Below are 22,718 nucleotides of genomic sequence, written 5' to 3'. Positions count from 1 at the left end.
TCGAGTGTTTTGCGAGCCTTTCTCACTCGGTGTCAGCAGCCTTGACCACAAAAAGCAAACCCCGTTCTCCTCCTCCCCATCGGTGGTTTAGATCAGCATGTTCTGAGGCTCATCAGGCACCCATGAAGGCCATTCTGAGAAATCAGGAGACCTTATATCAGCTAGGACTTTGTATAAAGCCACACTTATGGCTAGGACGACTGAGCTAAGAGAGTCAGAATGGATAACCCTTCAGATTGCAGGACAACTCGTGATTCAAAACAGTTTTGGCAGGTGATAAACCATCTTTTGTTTTCAGTAGGACCCCCGTCTAATGTAAATTGTGTAATTTAACCTGATGTATGGGTTTCCCATTTTTCTGCAGTTTTCAATTCTAAGACTGACCGAGTTTGGGAAGCAGATCCACGGGTCATGTCATTAGATGAGCACGAAAGTGCCATTGATTTTAGTCTCGGGGCGTAACACAGGACCCCGCATCCCCCAATGTGCTGTGGGGCCCCCAAGCTCCAGGGGGCCCCCTCAGCACTGCACTTCGGCCGGGGAGCTCCTTATAGTGTCCGAATGGGGCCCCTCCACGTACCTTGCAGGGAGGCCCCCTCAATTATCGTTACGCCACTGTTCAGTCTGACAACTGAGGTAAAAGATGTTGCATTGGCAACTAGAAAGAGTAAAAGTGGGAAAGGCCCGGGTATGGACAGTGTCCCTGTGTACCTGTTTAAGTAAGACAGAGCGTTGGGTTCCACTTCTTACAAATCTTGCAAATGTCCTTCCTGCTGCAATAACCGGCCCCCTTCTTCTTTCTTGAAAGGAGGCAGTTATTGTGCCAATCTTCCACAAAAGGGGCAAATTGAACCCTGCCTAATATCCTCCAATATTGGTGCTCGCCTCAACTGTTAAGATATTGGGAGGGTACTCCTGGCGAAACTCGAAGCATGAGCAGAGACAAATAACACAATTTCTGATCTTCAGTATCTTCAGTTTAGACAGGGCACTGGGACGACAGAACAGTGTCTAAACCTTTCTCTTTTAATAGAAAAATTCTTAGCTAGGACTGCTAGTGGCCTCGAACGGTTGCTGGACGGATTCATAGAATTTGAGTGCTCTGGATTTGAAGGTTAATGAATCCAAGTCTTTTATTAAAACCTGTAGGCCCAAAACAACAAAATCCATATTTTTTTTATTTAAAAGCATCACTAGTCCGAAAGGTTGACAATTTTAACTACTTGGGGATTCCCTTTGATTATAAACATAAGTGGGCACCTCTGCTGACACAGAGAGCCCTACAGTTTTCTAGAGCTACTGAAGGAATGTTTCGTTTTGCCTCTACTCTCGGACGCAAACCCATAAAGGAAATGATGATGTTGTTTCAGTCAAAATGTCAGCCTGACACGACAGAGGAGCCCACAAACAAACCCCAAGCCCTTCACCAACACCGCCAGCTTTTTCCCCTCAGGCACCGACCGCACCTACTCCCGCCTCACCAAAAACATGCATAATACTCTCCCTCTCTCCACTACTAACCGGAGGGACGCCAAGAACAAGGCTCTCCATCCCCTTGCTGATCATCCCCTACACCCCCCACGCATATCAACACCTCCAACGGACAGCGACCGTCCCTAACCCACAGTCTACGACCCGTCATGTCCTCTCTCTTCTCACACGACACGACCCGCCACACCTTGTGCCCACGACCACCCACAGAGTCAATACCGACAACACAAAAAACAAAAGGCAGCTTAGCAACGACAAACTCCCCCACTCTCAGGACGACTCCGCCCAGAACTCCCCCACCCTCACCTCTGAAGAAACGCCTCGTTGTCTCGCCCTGCTAGAAACCCAGCTAGAAACTATAATCCAGGGCCTTAGTGAAATGACACGGAACCTCGCCATGCTCCGAAAGCCCAGCCAACGCCCCCACTTAACTCGCACCTTTCCCAGCTCCACACAACTTAGGCACTCCTGTGCCCCACTTGGATCTCAACCCCCCTCTTGAAACAGACACAGAGACCCAAAAGAACAAGAGCTGCAATGTCCTCAAGTGAAGTGTTGGAGCTTGCCTCCTCAAATGACTACTCCCCCACTGCCACCCTAAACTCCAAGATCCAGGTGATCACGGGATTCATGAGAGACTACTCCCCGCCGAGTTCCCCAAGACCCCCTGCCTTCCTCACGAACATCCCCAGGGCCCTCCTAACGAAGAAACCTAAAAAAATGGAGACATCCACCTACTGCATGCTCATAAACTGCAGATCAGCCGCCAAACATGCAACAGAGCTGGCAGAATCAATCCTCACACATGACAGACATTATGTTCATCAACGAGACATGGCTAAATGATTCCTCCTACCCTATCATGGATATGCTGGTGCCACCAGGCTTCGCAATCATTAATAAAGACAGAATGGACAAACGAGGAGGAGGCATAGCAATTATTCACAAGAACAACATCTCCATAACGGTAACCGACACCTTCAACTATAACTTCTTTGAATGCCTATCTGCCAACATTAAGACAAGGGACAAAAAAACACTACTCTGGCATCTCCTTTACCATCCACCAGGCAACACCAACACATTCGGTGAACACCTGTCTGACCTGATTGCCAATTGCTCGCTCCGTGACGCAAACAACCTAATTCTGGGGGACCTCAACCTACACTGGAACGAAGAAAACAACTCGCTAATCCAGGCCCTGAAGGATCTCCTCCACACCAACAACCTCACCCAACACTGCTCAGAGGAAACACAAAACAGAGGAGCTATCCTAGATGCCATTATTGCCCAAAGAGACACAAACACGATCGACCACATCCTGCCTGTTGACTGGTCTGACCACCACATCATCCTTTTCCACATCAACCAAACGACCTAAGAACAATCCCTCGCGCATGACCCCCCCAAATGGGTGAGAAATCTAAATCAGATTTTCTTGGCTGACCTAGAAGAAAAGGTAAGCTCTCTCATTCCCATCCTCACCGAGGATCTCTCCACAACAGAACTCACCTCCCTCTACAACACAAATATGAATTCCACTCTGGACCAATTTGCCCCATTGAAACTAAAAAGAGTCAGGAGCATTCCATCCAGATCCTGGTTCAACACAGACATCAATGCTGAAAGGCGACAACTTAGAGCTACAGAAAGACTCTGGCAGAAGAAACCCTTCCAAAAGCCTCCACGATCAACTTAAATCAGTTCGCGCAAAGTACAACAAGCATTTGCAATGCAATAGGTCTCGCAGTTGTTAAGAGTTTGAGCTATTGGCACTGTAAATGGCAATGCCTTTTATTTATGTGTGGGTTTTTAAAACATAAATAAAAGGCATTGTCATTTACAATGCCAATAGCTCAAACTCGTATAAATGCAAGACCTATTGCATTGCAAATGCTTGTTATAAGAAGTCGTAACAAACTGCAAGTATTTGCTTTTATGACAGAACCATATTAAAAGGAAAGCATAGCAAGCAGACTGTAAATGTACGCAGCCAGGCCTGCTTTGTCTATGGGGGGTGGTGCTTGGCTAAACCGGGGTGACAAATACAAGCATTAGCGAATACTGATCTGCGTGCTGGTGGTACGAAAACATGTTTTAAAATGTGTAATTACCTAAATAATGTAATTACTGAAAAGGCATCAGAGGTTGAAATGTTTATAATTTGAAGAGCTCCTAAACCTGTCAAGCGTTTATAAAATGCATGCTACTGCTACCGAATTTGCTATGACACTAGTTTTGAAAGTATATGGTAAAAGCTGAAGTTAATAATTTACTAAGTATTGGAGCTAACATTTTTCTAAAAAACAAAATATATCCCAAAAAGTACATTTGAAATGCATGGAGACCGGAGGAGTTGAAGAACTTACAACAAATGGTGGTTAACAAGGAGGCCCTAAATGCAGAGCGATAGCGATCAGGGAAATGAGGCTACAACCAGATCAGGCTTCCCCAAGGACGAGACTCTTAGGGGCCCACAGCCAGGCGTCCTGTCCCCAATCAAAGATTGGCGACAAGATAAGAGAAATGGTGGAGGGACGAATATGGTGGAGAGATCTTCTGCAAAACTCCAGTATCTCCCTGCAGCATTGGTAGGTAGTGGATTGCTCACCTAAAGTGTCTGAACAGCAGGTAGTGGGAGGGATCGGGAATAGTACCAGAGGAAGCGGTATTTGGTAGACGTGAAAGAAGAGATAGAAAGTAGACATCGAGGTAGGGTGCTTAGGAGTGACAGCGCAAGGAAAACTGTGTTGGATTTTAGAGGGCGTAGCATAGGCATGTTTGTTGTCTCCTGTTGAGGCTCTGTGGTTGACGGTGTCGGGGCGACAGGTGTTTTCTATTTGTACTGTAGTTATATGCTGAATGGGACATTCATGAGAGGTGGTGGTGGGGAATAGGGAGAATGGATCGCATATTGGGTTGAAAAGGGTTGTGTGTAACATTTATGGATGAGTGTGTTACGTAGGGCTGTGCGGAACGGGCTGTTATTTGTGGTTGGAGGACGTTGTCTAGGGACGGGTAGTGGAACACTTGTATTAAGTGGTGATAGGTTGGTTTTTAGCAGGGGTTATTATGTTTGGTATTTCCTGGGTTGTGTGTTGGGTGTATACCCTGGGCTGGTGGTAGGTAGGGTAGAGTTATGAGCACAGCCTGCGGTGACGAAAGATAGCGGGTTGGCGGGGTCACCCGAGTGTAATGCAGTCCTTAGCTGGGCAGCTGCGCTGACATCTGTGACGGATCAGAGTCTGTTACATTCAGACAACCTTCTGTTGCCCCCTCCGTGGAGCTGCTGAATAATGAATACCTTCTCCTCGGGAGGGGACGCGCTTCTAGGTGATGAGAAAGGAATGGGCCAAACCCTCGGGGGACATTCCCAGACATCTGCCCCTCGCTACAGCAGGAACATGGAGTGGGGGAGGGGAGAGCCGAGGCGGGGCGGGTGCTGTTGCTGCAGTCACTAGAGGAAATGAGCAGGAAGACTGGGGCAGGGCAGTGACAGGAGAAGTGGGTGAGGAGGCGGGGAAGAGAAAGGGACATGAAGGGAGCAGGAAGTAAAATAAACTGAAGAAGAGGGGCGGAAGAGGCAACTGAGTAGAAGAGAGAATGGGGAATGAAGGGGTAGAGAAAAGGACAGCAGAGGGAATGCAGCGAGGGAGACGGGGCAGAAAAGTGGGCACGAGAAGATGGAGTGCGGGAAGGGGAGGGACGTCAAAGAGACCAGTGAAGTGGGGTAGAGGCAGGAGAGAGTGGGAAAGGTTGTGAGGAGAAGGGACAGTATAGGAAGCAAGGCTACGGAAAGAGCGGGGCAGCACAGCGAGCGAGCTGCTGGGGTAACAACAGGACTCAGGAGGGTGGCGGAAGAGTGTCAGGTGAGGGAAAGAGTGGCAAAGTAGAGCGGCAGACGAGGGAGTGCGAAACTGAGCGATCGGATCGGGGGATGGGAAGGTTGGAGAGAGGATAAAGAAAGCGAGACGGTGAAGGAGGGAGAAAAGTTAGGAGAGGCAGTGAGAAAGGGGAGATAAATAATAAGGAGCAGCGAGGTAGTGACTGTAAGGGGGAGGACAGTGCACAGAAAGTGAAGGATGAAGGCGCGGAGAGAAGAGATGGAAAGGAGTTAACTGTAAACTGAAACTAACAAAAGGAAGTCTCTGACTGGATAAACAAGCACAAGCCCGGCGGAGCGTGGCGCGCGCGCTTGGCGGGGGAGCTTGATGACAGTTAATAGCTAACTGTAAACTGAAACTAACAAAAGGAAGTCTCTGACTGGATAAACAAGCACAAGCCCGGCGGAGCGTGGCGCGCGTGCTTGGCGGGGGCGGGGTAGCGCATTCCAGGCGGGGGAGCGGACCCTTTGAAGTGCTCCCAAAAGCGGAGTGCATGGCGGCACGATGCGCGTGATTGTGCGCGTGCTAGCCATGCAATCCGCTTTTGGGAGCACTTTGAAAGGCCCTTTTACAATAGTCTCGCTTTGCTATCGCTTACGCGATAGCAAGGCGAGACCTAAAAACCACATACAGATCTGCATTTTTCTGCCGTGCTTTAAACAACGCAAAAAACAGGCCCAAAGAACTCTTCAACCTCATTAGGCAGCCAACTTCCAAGCCCCCTACATCCCCAGGTCTAGCCTCCAAAGAGCGGTGTGACACCTTTGCAAACTTCTTTAACGAACAAATCGCCAAGATCGAGCTTTCACCTGACAACAACCTCAGTCCCCCTTACAAGATCTCTCCACCAGGGACTGAAGACCCCACACCCAAACACCCCCCTAAACCCTGGAAATCCTTCAACCCCATCTCGGAAGAGGAGATAGTCAATCTAATCTGCTCCGCCAAACCTTCCTCTCATGTCCTAGATCCTATTCCCGCCCAAATGGCCAAAAAACATTAACTCTCCCTAGCGCTGCTCTGGAGCAAAATCATTAATAGCTCCCTAAGAACCGGAGACATACCAAACTGCCTGAAAGTCGGCCAAGTCACACCATTACTGAAAAAACCAGGCTTGGACACCAATGATCTGGATAACTTCAGACCCGTTTCCAATCTCCCACTCCTATCCAAAACCCTAGAAAGGTGCGTCCTCCTACAACGGACTCAACACATGGACAGCATCAACCTTCTAGACCCCCACCAATCAGGTTTCAGAAAAAGCTGCAGCACTGAGACCGCAATCCTCAACGTCATAGACGATATCTACAAATCACTCGATAAGGACCAATGCTGCTTACTCATTCTCCTGGACTTATCTGCAGCCTTCGACACGGTTGACCATAATCGACTCATCAAGGTCCTTCAAGATAGGGTAGGTGTGGATGAGATGGTTTTACATTGGTTCTCCTCCTTCCTCCACAACCGCACCCAAAGAATAAAAATCAAAAACTTCAGGTCTGACTTACACCCCGTCAGAGGGGTGTCCCCCAAGGATCAGTACTTTCCATGCAACTGTTCAACATCTACATGGAAGCCCTCACCAACATACTCAAAAAAGCCAACATCCCCTTCCACCTCTATGCAGGCGACTCCCAGATCTACCTCGAAACCTCCTCCACTGATGACATTCAGAGACTCAAAAACACTCTAAGAGAGGTCCAACACTGGCTAACAATAAATCATCTAAAACTCAACCAAAACAAAACAGAAATCCTTCTCATTTCCAACAAAGAAGAGAACCCCCAAATCTCAGAATGGTTAAAAGCTATTGATGCTCTCACCCTGGCAGACTATGTAAAATCGCTGGGAATCACCCTAGACCCAAAACTCGACATGGCAAAACACATCAAGAACACTGCAAAAAGTGCCTTCCTTAACATGAAACTACTCAACAAAATAAAACCCTTCATTCCGCACAAGGACCTCAAATCAGTGACTCAATCGTCGGTGCTGTCTAGACTCGATTACAGGAATGCAATCCTCACAGGTACAGCAAAATCCCACTTAGCTCCCCTCAGAACAACTCTCAACGCAGCAGCTAGAATGGTCACTGGAGTGAAGAAATACGACCACATCTTACCCACACTCAGAGAACTAAAATGGCTCCCATCCGAAACGCGAGTTATCTTCAGAACTGCTTGCCTTACACACAAAGCCCTGCACACAGGGAAGCCTAAATACCTGGCCTCCAAACTCAAGAAAGCCGGCCAGGCAAGGAACGTCAGGAGCACCAACACCCTACTCCTCATCCCTATGAAAACACGCAAACAAAAAACCGCAGCCCGGTCCTTCACTCGAAACGCGCCAAAAATATGGAACTCCATTCCAGTCCATATCAGGACTATCTCCTCCTTTGTAAAATTCAAGAGACAGCTCAAAGACCTCTTCCTTAATCGTTCTCTCCCAAACCGAAGCTGCCGTTGAAGCTCACAAGCCATCACAGTGCTGCTCTCTGATATTGAGTCATTACTGTTGTAAAGTCCTCTTCCTCCTCCCCTCCACAAGGGGAGGTGCCTCTATCACCCTTCCCCAAAGGAGGCTCGGTGCAAGCCAACTGGCACACAACTTGAACACTAATTGATCTCTGTGAGAAGTTGGCCTGGCATATGCTGGTCACTAGTTACAGTGGCCACCTTGCACCAGTCCAATTTGACTCTTATGATAGATAGGTTTAAGACAACCTTTTAAAGAAAGCTATCCTAGTGGCAGCTGTGGAGAGCAGCCCTCAGGCTAAGTCTCAGAGGAATGTAAAGCAGCTTGTTTTACCTTATAATCTCTTGAATTACCAAATGAAAGGACACCACACAGGTATATATATCAAATATATATGTATTTATTTCTAGACACACTCTACTAATCTCTTTATGAGATTAGAAGTCAGGATCATATTCAAATATCAACGTTTCACAATAAATTAAGCACAAATATGGCTGGGGCCCTAGGGGCGTACCAGACCATATACTAAAAAAGAGGTTTAGGAAAGTCGACTTGCAGAATGACAAGGCCTAGGGCCTGTAGAATCGCTGGGGCTTCACTACTGCAGTGAAAGCAGGTAAGTAACAGACCCACGGGAGACGCATGCAGTGTGTGAACACAGCCGCGGGTTCCCTATTGATTACAATAGAGCAAGTCGCGGTTTGATTTTTAAAGTTTTAGGGTACTTCGAGAAAGTCTACAAGCAAACCACTTACAAGGTAAGTAATTCGAGGGCCAACACACACTAGGGCACCGGAGTGCATGAGTTACCTCACCCAGGGAAGCCGGGTGCATAGGTGTCTTTTGGTGTCGGGCCGCGTCGCTGTTTTCTATGGAGACCAAAGAAGACTTGCTGCTTGCGTCGACTGAAGAAGTGTCCGGTGGAATCCAAGGGTGGATTCGAGATGCAGATGACCTGAAAATTGAAGGGACAGTATTTACAGTCACTTGCCAGTGACCGGGGCCAGGAAGCTGGTTGCCAATGGAAGTCGGGTGATTTCAGGTGATCAAGGGTGTTTTGAATCTTCGCTCACGAGGTCCAGGAAGGATCGACGATGACCAGCAGCTGGATTCGGAGTGTCCCACGACGTCTGCAGCTTACTGAGGTGTCGGCAACCGGATTGGAGCCAACAAGCCTTGGCAACAGCAAGTCTCATGGAAATCGAAGAAGGTCAGCGTTGCAGACCAGCAAGGCCTGAGGGACTCACCCAGCGAGGGTGAGTGAGGGCAGGCCTGGAGCAACCAGGGGAGCCCTTTGAGTCGATAAGAAAGTCTTCGGGAGACCCACAAGCCAACGGGCCAGGGATCGCGAAGACGCCTCTTGAGGAAATGCTTCACAGGAGCCCACGGTCACTCGGGACAGGGTAGGCCTCTGATTTTCGCTGCAAGCCCTGCTGGAGGCTTGGGCCACAAATGGTCCAATGCACAAATTCGTAGAACGTTGTGAAGGGGTTGCACTCGACAATAGTGCACGGTGCCCGGGTCTTGCTGTTCCTCATCACTCGTGGGGTCCACTCGCCTCAGCTCTGCTGGGGACTCACAATGGCCGTCGAGAGGTCAGGAAATCCACTTCCGGGGATGCAGGGACTTCGAACTCCGGCGGCAGCGGGAAAGTTTGCGACCATTGATTAGAGTTTCTGGTGCCTGCCAAGCAAGGGAGTCACTCCTTGACTCCAAGGGAGATTCTTCTGTCTTCCAAAGGTAGTGGAACGTCGAAGGGCCAGGATTCTTCTTTGTAGAGCGTCGTCCAGGGTTATCTGCTTTGCAATGGCAAGGTTTGCTATCTTATACTGAAGATAGGAGAGGGACTAGCTCTAGGACCACTTCTCTGGAAGGGTCAGGGCAGGGGGTGATCACACCCACTTCCCTTTGTCCAGTTTCGCGCCAGAGCAGGGACAGGTAGCCCCTGAACCGGTTTGAGCTGGCATATGCACAGAGGAGCCTACTGCTCCCCCAGTACAGGACTTCAAAGCACTCTAGAAGTGCACCCACCCAGCCCCAATACACTAAATCCTGTCTGGAAGGCGGTGACACCTCCCTGTGACAGGATGCCTATTGTTGGGCCTCCTCCACTGCGAGTTTCAGTCAGCAGCAGGAGGGCAGCCCAGTGTCTGTGCTGGTGGCATCCATTTTGTGATACCAAGGCTCTTTCAGATTTCTACTGTGTTACCACAGTAGGTACATGTCATCCCCTCTAGAAGGGTGGGATCATACTCCCACACCAGTTACTGGTGTGGGGATATGATTCCAAGTTGTTTGACACCAAACACAACATGTTTTGATGCAGTCATTCCAAAGTTAGCATTTACCGTTGGGTTATAATGCACTTAAGAGTATATGGTTTAACCGCATCCACAAACAGCCACAGAGAATAGACTCTGCCAGCTGCAGAGGGGTCCTGCTCATTCAGAGGCACCCCCTCACATAGTAAACCAAGCACCCTTCCCTCAGGATTGATAGGGCCTGCCATAGGGGTGGCTGATAGGTTTATATGTGTGTGTATGGTGAGATATAGAAACCTATACCTCTGTGAGGAGTACTAACACTACCTCACCCAGGCTGCAGCAGCAGGCCTGTGGTGTCAAATTTAGTCTGCTTCCCAGGGGGGGGGCATAATACATGCTTCAGCCCCTGGTAGGCCTGTGAAGTACCTATGCCCTTGGTACCTTGGGTACCATATACTAGGGGCTCATAAGGTACCACAGTATCCAATCACTAGTGCATCTAATATGCACACCAGTCATTTAAGGGAGTAAGCAGATAGGCTGGGGTCCTGGATAGCAGGATCCCAGGCAGACTAGTCAAAAACCATTCAAACACCAGGAAAAAAGTGGGGGCAACCATGCAGTCAGATTCCACCTTCCTACAATCGCCATGCTTCAAGGTGCTTCATTGCGCTGAGACTTTCAAAGCCCCTTGTGCTAATATGTATACTTTTTGCTAGATTGTATGGCTCTCGCATGACGACTGTTGTAAAGCGCTCCGATACCTACGGGTCTGGCCAACGCTATAGAAAACTCCTAAAAAAATCTTTTTTTTTTAAAGTATCTCATTGTTGTCCTGTGGGGCAGAAGTGTGTGGGCATTATAGTACTGATAATTTTCAGAAAATAGAAAATAACGTCCTCAAAAGATTACTGTCGATTCCCGTAGGTACTGCCACCGTTTTGTGCCACTCAGAGGTTGCAACGGCCTATCTTGAAGGTCTTCTTGGACTTACCCCTCTTTTGTTATGGGTCAAGATATGGCAATCGAGTGACTGTGGCCTCACGAAAAGCATTATTTTAGATTGTATGGCCCTTAAACAGTAGGACGAGATTGCTTGCCTGAAATATATAATAATCCGTAGCTGATAGTCACAGCTACAAAAGATCGGATAAACTTATGTTTTTCTGACCATCACCTGGGCTCTTGCACAGCTGGCACTCTAAGGATGCCTTCATTAGAGAGATCTTTTTTATTAGATCCTGTGTTCAAGCGTAAGTTTTATTTATTGTCTGTAGAAAACAGTCAATTTCGATTTTACCTCACTCGGTTTCATTTGAACATATTACATTTTATCTTTCTGTTTCCACAACAAGGCAAATGGACTGACAACCTTTCCCCTTGCCCTTCTGACAACTGTGCTGTTCAATCCACTATTCACTTAACATTCATTGTTTTGTTCACTGTATAAGTCTGCTCGTATCAATTTTCTTTTTCCAATTCTGAGCCCTATGAATTTTTTTGTCACACAGGTTGAGATTCCAATGCCTGCAGCAGGTGGCCACTACAGAAAAATGTACTGTGGTTATTCATTTTATTAGAAGTACATTGAGTATTGGGAGGTGGTATTCACCTGCTTTTAGATATTTAGGTATCATAATGTCTGATATAGTACATATTGTTCAGAGCTGGCAGTTTTTTAACTAATTGTTGTCTCAACTGTTTGAAACTACTTTGTTGATCTTAAGAGGAGATGACATTTTATTTTCGATTCTGGGATTTATTGAGATTTTATTATGCACTTTATGGCATTCTATGCCGAATAAAGTTTATTTGATTTGACACAACAGACCGATGGATGAAGAAAGCCCATTCAAGTAAGTATATTATACATATAATTTTAGTAAAATCAAAAGGTCTTGGATAAAGCCAGAAACTGTAGGCTTTAATACAGTGTAACAGCAGTCCATCATAAAAAGCCTATTGCCTTTAGCACAAGCGTTTCACAGTATGTAAGTGAGGCCTACTGCTTTGGTGAGAACGTTTCATAGCACACTAATCAAACCTATGGAATCTGGCGTAACTTTTCCCAATTAACCGACTAGGCCTATAGCCTTTACGAAGGACTTGCCACCATAACCAGCACAGGCCTACATTAACTGGCAGCCATCATGCATACAATCATAAAATTACAAAGATGTAGAAAAATACAGTTTGGAACAATATACAACCCCTCTCAATAGGGCTTAACATAAATAATCAGCGAAAACCTCAAAGGTTTGTCAGAGTGAGTAGCCAACACCGAACCCCTTGCCCACTACAGTAATCTGTGAGATTACATGCCACAAAATACCTGCTATACCCTGTAACACAATGTGATAAAAGCCCACTGGTAAAATCCTACTGGCTTTGGCAAATGCATTCACAATAACTAAGCTAGGTTTAGTGACTTTGTCATAACGTTTCATAATAAACAGATAAGATCTATATCCATTTTCCTAGTGAACCAGTCAGACCCAGAGTTTGCCATGATGACCAACCTCGGCATACTGTTTGGAGTATAAACTTCCCCACGACAGCCATAATGCAGACAGTCATACAAGTACTAAGGTATACAGAATTACAGTTGCTAGGAAAAAAATATCTCTCCCAAGAGGGCCTAACAAGGATTCTCACGGATCAAATTCTGTTTGTCAGAAGGCGTAACCAACACCCTAACCATTGCCTACTACAGTTATCTTTGAGATTTCATGTAAATCTCTTTAGGTTCCAGAGTAATAACAATCCACCCTCAAATTGATTGATGTTAGCATATGCTTTTCACAATCAATACCTCAGACCTGAGAGGAGGAGCCTAGCACGCAACCAAGATGGCCGCGTAGGTGCGAGGCTCCCGAGGACCTCCGCGACCTCCTGCATAAATCCTGACCATATCCTGTCCTAGACGAGGGGACTGTGTTCGTGAGACCGAGCTGAGGTGCCACCCGTTTTCCGTTTCCAAATCGGACCTCGGACACCGGCGGGAGCATCGATTGAGGTTTGCGGCCTTCTCCACGCCGGCCCCCCGGATTGGAGTTGTGGGGCGACCCGGAGACAAAGTGAACAACAGCGGCGGGCGAGGCTGGGCGATTCGCGTACCCCGCACTTTCACTTTCGCTTTCGCGTCCTCCTTGCTGCCAAGCGAGGTAGGGTCGCGAGGCGGCGTGCGGTGGTGTGGCTTCATCGGGGTGCCCTGCCGGCCCGCCAGCTGTGATCCGCCCTTCGGAGCTGTGGTCGCCCTCCCCCGGAGCCCGTGAACTGGTCTGTCAGCCCCTTTCAAGGAGATTGGCACGATTTGGGGACTGGAGCCATGTCCACGAAACAAGATGGCGACCGGGCAAAGGTGAAATCGACCCGCCGTGGCGCAGCCCCTCAGTCTAACAGCATGGACCGCTACACCCTCCAGAAGGGATCTCCAGAGGCGCCGCGTAGGTCCCCTGTTGGCCCGACTGATGCTCCTGCTCCGCCCGCGGATCTGACCCTCCGGGACGTCATGGGCGCCATCGCCGAGATGAAGGCCTCAGTGGACCAGCGCTTTGACACTCTGGCGCAAAAGATTGACTCGGTCCTCGTGGATGTGGGCCTGGTGAGGGCCGATCTGTCCAAGACGAATGACCGGGTCGACTCTTTGGCCCACACCACCTCGGGCCTCATAACGGACGTGGCAGCCCTCCAAAAGGAGGTGCGCCGACTGGGCCAGGCGAGCGCCCTGATGGATCGTCGACTGGAAGATTCCGAGGGTCGGGCCCGGAGGAACAATGTTCGCATTGTCGGGGTGCCGGAGGGACGTGAGGAGGAGGCGGCGGATCTGTTTGTGGAGGACCTGATCCTCACCCGTCTCCAGCCCCGGGGGCTGAGTAAACTCTTCGCAGTGGAACGTGCCCACAGGGTCCCCGGAGGGAGACCTAAGATCGGAGCCCCTCCGAGGCCTCTCATTGCCCGGATCTTCAACTTTCGGGATAGAGACGCTATCCTGCAGACTTCTAGGCAACAAGGACCGGTCAGACTCGACAATATGGACGTAAACTTCTATCCTGATTTTAAAACAGTGGCCACATGCATGGCCTTGCTTCGCACGTTAAGGAAAATCTTGCCTTTTCTCCCAGCGCAGGCAAGACCAGAGGTAGTGCGGAGTACCATCCTAAGTAGACTTGACTACTGTAACGCACTACTTCTGGGAGCCCCGGTGACCCTGGTGGGTAAACTTCAACGCGTGCAGAATCTGGCGGCTAAACTGGCTCTGTCACGCCAGCGCGCGGACTCCTCCACTACTGCGCTCAGGGACCTCCATTGGTTACCTGTCCCTCAGCGGATTGAATTTAAAGCCCTCTGCTTGGTGTTTAAAGCTCTTCATGAACAAGGCCCTTTTCCCTTACAGAAAATGTTCTCGTGGTATGTTCCGCGTAGGTCTCTCCGCTCCGCCACGGCATGTCTGGTTGTAGTTCCAAAAATCCTAAGGACTCGTTTGGGAGGCAGGTCCTTTCGATTCACAGCAGCAAGGCTGTGGAACTCTCAGCCGTTTGCACTGAGGAGTACGGGCGATTTCCCCTCCTTCAAAAAAGCCCTGAAAACTCACCTTTTTCCAAGAGCGGCGTAATTTTTTCTTATACAGTGGATCGTCTCTTTTCATGCAGGCTTCTTTCTCCATCAGTCTAAGCGCCAGGATGCCCTTTGGGTGACAGTCATTGCGCTATACAAGTATATCTATACATACATACATACATACATACATACTCCGGCGGTCCAGAAGCAGAGACTGAGTTTTCTCGGAGTCAAACGTCGCCTACGGGACCTGAACCTCAAGTATGCGATGCTTTTTCCAGCGAAGTTGAGGGTAGAGGTGGATGGCCGCACGCACTTTTTTGATCGTCCCGAGGCGGCCGGGGACTGGTTGGACACTTTGTCCGGGGATCGGGGCCGGGGGGGTGGGGGGGGCGCGGTTGGTGGGGAGGGCTTGCCGGATCAGGACTGAGGGACTAATAGTAGGCCTTGCTCTGGACAACATTATTGTCATCATTGACTGATTGTGTAAGTTCCCCTCCCGTGGAGGTCGTACGGGGTCTCTTGGGGGCTTTCCCTCCTCCTCTGGGGGACTAGTTAGTGTTTTCATTTATGGGGCGACAGGCACACTGCACTTTGGGGGGGCTGTTTGGGCTCATGCAGGGGTGCAGGGAGGGGGGAGTTCTGTTGGGATGGGTGGGTTGGGGTGGGGTGTTGTTCGTTTTTACCGCAAGGCAAACCCTTTACTGTATTGGTGTTTTTGAGGTGCTCTCGGGGGGACAAATGATGGCTTCTGTATGTGATGGGGGGTAGGGACTTGACTTTGTTGTCTTGGAACGTTAATGGACTGGGGGATAGGATTAAGCGAGGTGTGGTCCTGCAGTATCTGAAACGAATTTCGCCAGATGTGGTCTTTCTGCAGGAGACACACCTTATTGGTAATTCCTTTTGTGCCATGAATCGGCGTGGCTATCGTTTGGTGGCCCACTCGGGCTTCACGTCTGGCTCGCGGGGGGTGGGCATCATGGTTAAGAACTCGCTCCCGCTGGAAATAGATGAGGTGCGCCATGATGAGAGGGGACGCTACACTGCCTTGGTGGGGAGAATGGAGGGCAAAGTGGTTGTCTTTGTTTCAGTGTATGTCCCACCGGGGCTACAGTCTACCACTTTTGCGGACCTGGGGCGCCTCCTCCTTGACCTTCCGGGGGGGCTTCTGGTGGTTGGGGGGGATTTCAATGCGGTGGTTTCTGGGACTATGGATCGTCACCCCCCTAGGGACCTCCCCCGGGCGCAGGCGTGGCTGTCCGGCCTCTTAGATACATTGGGATTGGTGGACTGCTGGCGCTTAAAACATCCCACGCAGCTGCAATACACCTTCCATTCGGGTGTTCATGGTAGCCTCTCGCGGCTTGATCATATCCTTGTCCCTGCGGCCTATGCTGGGAGGGTGGGAGAGGTGCGCCATCTGGCGCGGGGTATTTCAGATCACTCCCCGCTCCTGTTGCACTTTGGTGTCCTCCCGAGGGGGGAGGGCAGGGTAGCTCCAATCAATGCCTGGTACCTGCGCGACCCCACTATTCGTGCTGACCTGATTAAATCCTTGCAGCGGTATTTCGAGGAGAATGTGGGGTCTGTCCCTTCGGCTATCTCCCTTTGGGAGGCCTTCAAGACAGTTATTAGGGGGGAGGCCCTCTCCTTCATATCCCACGCCCGGAGGCGCGAGCAGGAGGAGGTGACCCGAGTGGAGGCCGAAATTACTGACCTAGAGGGTGATTTGGGGAGTGGGGTGACGGATGCGGCACTGCATGTTCTACACCTTAAGCAAGCAGCCTATAGGGCCCTCGTCACGGAGGCAGCCAGGGGCCTCAGTAGAGAGCAACAGGGGCGACTGTATGATGTGGGTGATAAGGCTGGTAAATTGATTGCGTGGTTGGATAAAAAGGAGAGAGCGAGTCGTGTGGTTCCGCTGATTGAGAGGATGGATGGTGTACGTGTCACCGAGCCAGAAGACATTGTCTCTTGCTTCGCGGATTATTTCCGCGAGGTGTATTCCCCGGTCTCTCCCTGCTCGGAGGCGGATTCTCATGCCCTGCTTCGAGATATCGCGCTGCCCTCCCTTTCGGTGGAGGACAGGGAGTCGTTGGATGCTGCTCCTACCTCGGACGAAATTGCCCTCGCTATACGCTCGGTCGCATCTGGCAAGGCCATGGGCCCGAACGGCATCCCTATCGAGTTGTATAAGCTGCGACCGGACGTACTGGCACCCCACCTCCGCGCGATGTTCCTGGCGGCCCACTCGCGGGGCTCCCTCCCGCCGGACCAACGTCTGGCTACAATCGTGGTGATCCACAAGGAGGGGAAACCCCGAGACCGGGTTACCTCCTATCGGCCTATCTCGCTCTTGAATGCGGAGCCCAAAATCCTTGCCAAGGTGCTTGCCAACCGGCTGGTCGGCGTGGTGGGCGATTTGGTCCACCAAGACCAGTCTGGCTTTATCCCCCACCGCAACACGGCCCTCAATCTGCGGCGCTTGCACGGGGTGCTCGCGCGTGTTCCGTTTGTGCGGGAGCCGGCCATCTTGGCGTCCTTAGACGCCACCATGGCGTTTGACACGCTCGAATGGCCATACATTTGGGCGATGCTGGCGAAGTTCGGATTTGGACCGGGATTCATCAGCTGGGTCAAATTGTTGTACTCGGGCCCGTTAGCGCAGGTGGTAGTGAATGGGCGAGTCTCGGCCCCGTTCGCGCTGGGACGGGGCACGCGACAGGGTTGCCCCTTGTCGCCGCTCCTGTTTGCATTGGCCTTGGAACCCCTGGCGGAGTGGCTGCGGTGGCACCCTTCCATCCGTGGTCTCCGTTGGACCCCCGAGTATGAGGACCGCGTGTCCCTCTACGCTGACGATATCCTTTTGTACCTAGCCTCCCCGCGCAAATCACTGATTGTCCTGGTTGATGTCCTGCGCTCCTTTGGCCGTAACTCAGGCCTTGTCATCAACTGGGCTAAATCATGTGTCTATGTGCTTTCCGGGGAGGCTCCCGTCCTCCCGCGGGGATGTCCGATCCAGATTGCCTCGCAGGGGTTTCGGTACCTGGGTGTCTATATCACGCTGGACCCGGAGGCCCGCTACGAGCGAAACTTGCTTCCCCCCCTCCAGCGCTTGAAGGAGGACGTCGCGCGCTGGCGGCGCCTGCCGCTTTCGCCGCTCGGCCGGGCGGCATTGTTTAAGATGTCGTTGCCGCGCTTCCTGTACGCTCTCCAGAACACTATGGACCTAGTCCCGGCGCGCTACTTCCGTGAGGTGGAGAGTCTACAGCGCCGCCTGTTCTGGGACGGGAGGCCGCGTATAGCCCTGGCGAAGTTGACGCTCCCGTGGTATGACGGGGGGATTGCCCTCCCGGACATTAAGCGGTATTACTGGGCCTCCCAGCTAGCTGCAATTAATCACGGCCTCTATGGGCCCGCCTTGAACCCGGCATTTGAAATGGACAAGATGCTCCTGCCCGGTGGCGACTACAATCGAGCGCTCTACTCTGGCGCGCCGGATCCCCGCTTGACGGGGCCCACGCGTGTCATGGTGCGGGTGTGGCACGCGGCCAATGCAGCTATGGGGTGGAAGGACCGTTTGACCCGGGCGTCGCCGTTGTATGCGCCTCAGCGGTTGGGCTCCCTGTGGACCTCGAAGGGCTTCGAGAAGTGGGACACGATTGGCATCAGTAAAGTGGGGGACCTCTGGACGAGAGGGGGATTTAAAACATTCGAGACGCTGCAGACGGAGTTTCAGCTGCAGGGCAGTGAATACTTTCGGTACTTGCAGGTCCGTCATGCGCTGGGCTCCGTCTTCCCAGACGTCGCCTCCATCCCGGAGTCTTCCCCCCTGGAGGATAGAGTGCTGGATGGCCACGTTCCGGATAGCACGATCTCCCTCATTTACAAAAAATTGATTAATGACCGCTCGGGCCTGCTGACCGGCCTCCGTGAGGCTTGGGTTGCCGACGGGCTGGAGTTGGACGACGAAGACTGGATTTCCGCGGTGGCCTCTCCGAAGGAGGTGGCCATACCGGCTCGCCTTCGCTTCGTCCAGCTTAAGATACTCCACCGGGTTTACATGACGGGGCCAAGGCTTCTGCGTATGGGTTATGCTGAGGATGGGTTGTGTAAGCGTGGGTGTGGTGCTTTGGCGACTTTTTTGCATATTTTGTGGGAATGCCCGAAGGTGGAGCGATTCTGGCGTGGTGTGCATGAGGTCCTGCGTCTGGTTACGCATGTCGCACTGTTGCCTGAAGCGAGGAGATGCTTGCTGAATGTGTGGGAACCAACTGATTACTCGGTTCCGCAGACGCGATGGGTGACTCTGGGATATATGGTAGCTAAGCGTGACATCGCTCAACTGTGGGGATCCCAGCGGCCCCCGGCGGTGTCGGCCTGGAAAGAACATATGGATTGGTGCATGTTCCGAGAAAAGGTGGTGTATGTGGCGAGGGGCAAGCCTGGGGCGTGGGTGAAAATATGGGGCCCCTGGAACGCCTACCGCGGGGGTATCTGCGAGCCACCACTGCTGCCTGCTGCCTCACCGGCTCCGTCCCCCTAGTTGACCCCCTCCCCCAGCCCCGGGCACAGAGTTCCCCCAGTCCTGGACTTGTTTCCCTTCCCCCTCTTCAGATTCCTGTGGATGGTCGGGATCCCTCATTTGAGGAGCACGTGTGGTTACCTTTGATTGCGGGTTGCCTTGCGGGTGTGGTTTTTCTATGTTGTTGTGTGTGTATAAAATGAAACCGTATTGTGGGCTTTGAGTTATGTGGCCCACGTCGTTGATGCCTCCTGATTTACTTCTCTGCAACGCTAAGTGCCCTTTTGTAAGTTTGTCAGGTGCTCCTGTCACTCTAGCGGCCGGCCGGAAGGTTGTAGGCCCATACTTGTATATACTTGAGATTGCAAATAAACGGTTTCAAAAAAAAAAAAAAAAAAAAAAAAAATACCTCAGACCTACTGCCTCTATCGTAACAATTCATAACCGATCAGTCCTTAAGCCATGATCATTCGCTTGCCACCATATCAAAGTCAGTCCTGCTGTAAAGCCAAAAAGTGCAAAACCAACACTGTCTTCAATGGAAGCACACAACTTCGGCCCTATAAAATCCTGTACTTTGGAAACTCACAGGTGGGTGAACTCTCTCAGTAGTGGTACTCCGAAAGCTATTTTTTGTTGGTTGGTCACACGAGGTTAATTGACAGCTGCTCTAGCCCTAAAAACGCATGTAGATCAGTGTAGCTCTGAACATTTCATACAACTCTCAAATACACAACCGCACGCTGAGGTCTAAAGTTAATTATGCAAAGGCAATGGGATGGTGCTGGGGCTGCAAAACAACAGTACATTCCTCATGACTGCCCTCCTCCCATCTGTGCAGCTGCCAGAGAAAAGCAAGCATTGGCATAGCCAATAGGTCTCGACTTTGGGACCTTATAAGTGTTTAGCCATGCAACAGTTGGTGTTGTTGCACCGAGGATATTGTGCTGCATAACTAAATACTTATAAATCCCCAAAGTCGAGACCTATTGGCTATGCCAATGCTTGTCTATCTCTACCTTTTGGAATGTCAAGGATTAGATTTGCAAGAAATCTTCCCACGTTGTTTATATACAGATTAAATAATTGTGGGATTAATGCAAAGTTTAGGGGTTTTAAGTAAAATAGCTCAAGAGCCTGCACCCCGTGCAGCTATTTATAACCTGATATTGAAAGAAGACTCTGCCTTTAATCCTTACGAAGCAATTAAATGAGTACACTGGAGTTGGGTAATTGTTACATATGTTAACCCAGTGCGGAGGCACCTAGCATGGTATTACTGTTGGAAAGCTCGAGTTACTTTTGTTTACAAGCAGGAGCTGCAGAGTGACCACATCTCAGATCACCCCCAGGATGGTGGTGGAGGCAGTGAGAGCTGGGAAGAGGGGGTCAGCTTCTGAGATTGCAGGTCAGTTAGAATGAGAGGGCTGTGCTATCATGCACCCGCCATGCCCCCCTGGCTGCCGACTCCGCTTAGCTTTACTCCTGCTCCTCTCCTTCTACAGTCAAAAGAAAAGGAAGGACTGCAACTTATGCCAGCGGACTAGACACCTTAGAGCCTCTGCTGCAGAGATCTGTGTACAATGCGATAGCGTTGGATCTCGCTTGACTGCTTTAGCCTGCAGTCCAAAAAAAGGAGACGCTTTTACACCGCTGTTTCACAAGCGTTTTGTATAAATCTGCATCTTATAAACAAGCGACATAAATCCCATCTCCCGCACTTACAAGAGGTGAGTTTTTGTCAGGGAAATCCTTCCCTGCCCAGGAAGGGGGGCACCCAACAGGGGGAGGCAGAGACATGGTAGCAGGACTGACCAACAGTGTGAACGGTCGCCAAACGGCCTCACGTCATGCACCTCTAGTTTGCGACCCACGAGTGGGAGGAGTGGGAGGGAGAGGGGTAGTGTGAGGTAGAGATAAGAGGGGGAGTGGGAGGGAGAGATGGGGGAGTGGGAGGGGGGGATGGGGGATTGGGAGGGAGAGATGAGGGTGGGATTGGGAGGGAGAGATGAGGGTGGTATTGGGAGTGTGAGGGAGAGATGATTGGGTTGGTGAAGGTGCGAGGGAGAGATGTATTTTATTGTAAACAAGCAATGACGTTACGAAAGAGCTAATATCCTCACCAAATGCACCAAGATGTACCATACTACCACAAATGAATGTGTAATGAAACCGGTGCTCGTGTAAAGCACTCCAATGGCTACGGGTCGAAATTGCGCTGTATGGAACTCCTAAAAAAAGAATGTTACCATGCGTAATGAAACCGGTGCTCGTGTAAAGCGCTCCATAACACAGGGACGGCATCAGGCACACAAAAGCAAAGTGACAGCACCAACGCCACCTGCAGGCACACAGAAACAGCTGCAGCACTGCATGGAGTGAAACAGCAGCAATGCTAGCGACACCTCGTGTACATAACACAGTGACTGCATCAGGCACACAAAAGCAAAGTGACCGCGACAACGCCACCTGCATCAGCTGCAGGCACTGAGATTAAGAGTACTGCCTGCTACAAGCATAGAGTTTTACTGTGAGAGTAGCAGCTTTGACTGAAAAACGTATATTCTTCATGAGCTGGTGTCTGAAATGGACTAATGGGGACGCAGAGCTTACATGTCCTTGTCCTAGGAATGGTTACCGATCTTTCTTGGGATGTGTTACAGTTAGCGCTCTAGCGTTTACGCTAGAGCGCTGTTGAACGCACGTAGGTTGCGCTCACGTCGAGGACGTGAGCGCGGTAATATAAATAATAAACGGGCGGACGAGCGACAGTACGCGCCCAACTAAGAAACTGTGTGTGTGGTCCCTGCTTACGCTGCTAGCGCGCGAGGCCTCCCCTGGGCTCCCCAGGCTACGAGAGTGGTACTCCAGGGCACTACCCCTCCCAGACAGAGGTCAGGGGTTAAAACACAACACTGGCGTCGAGGGGTGACTTCTGAACCCCCTGAGACTCCTGCTGCTAGGCAGAACAGCAACAGAGGTCTCACCTGACGGCTCAGCGCGCTGAACCTGCCCACGTGCAGCGACCGACCCACCAAGTGAGTAGACGACGACTCCTGGTCCATACCAGGGATTTTGACGCCACGATGGGTGATGATGAGACGCCCGGCCCTGCAGGGACACTGCCCCATCACCCCGCGTCCGGAGTGCTACCTCCATTCAGTGAAGCCGCAGACCCCACGACCGCCGCACCGAGGTGGCAGACATGGCTGGGGAGGCTGGAAAACTACTTCATTGGGTCCAGAGAGACAGATGGAACGGTGAAACGCTCTCTACTACTCCACTACGCGGGGGAAGAGATCTACCTCCTGTTCAAGCACCTGCCTGACACGGGGCCCCGACGGACTATGCAGCAGCGGTTGAGGCCTTGAACGCGCACTTTGACCCCCAGGTCAACCCTGATTACGAACACTTCAAGCTTAGCCAAGCGAAACAGCGCGAGGGAGAGTCGGTTGACGCGTTCCATGCCAGGCTGAGAGTCCTTGCGGACACGCACCTAGTCGGCGACCGGGC

The 22,718-nt window shown here is 50.9% G+C and overlaps 1 protein-coding gene across 8 annotated transcripts in view; it reads right to left on the bottom strand.

Annotated features, from left to right (window-relative positions):
• Positions 1-22,718, bottom strand: part of LOC146806245 (uncharacterized) — a 381,111-nt gene that overhangs the window by 266,056 nt on the left and 92,337 nt on the right. The window lies entirely within an intron of this gene.

The sequence above is a fragment of the Triturus cristatus genome, chromosome 8 (assembly GCF_964204655.1).
Source record: "Triturus cristatus chromosome 8, aTriCri1.1, whole genome shotgun sequence".
NCBI lineage: Eukaryota > Metazoa > Chordata > Amphibia > Caudata > Salamandridae > Triturus > Triturus cristatus.
This window is presented reverse-complemented; position numbering and strand designations above follow the sequence as displayed.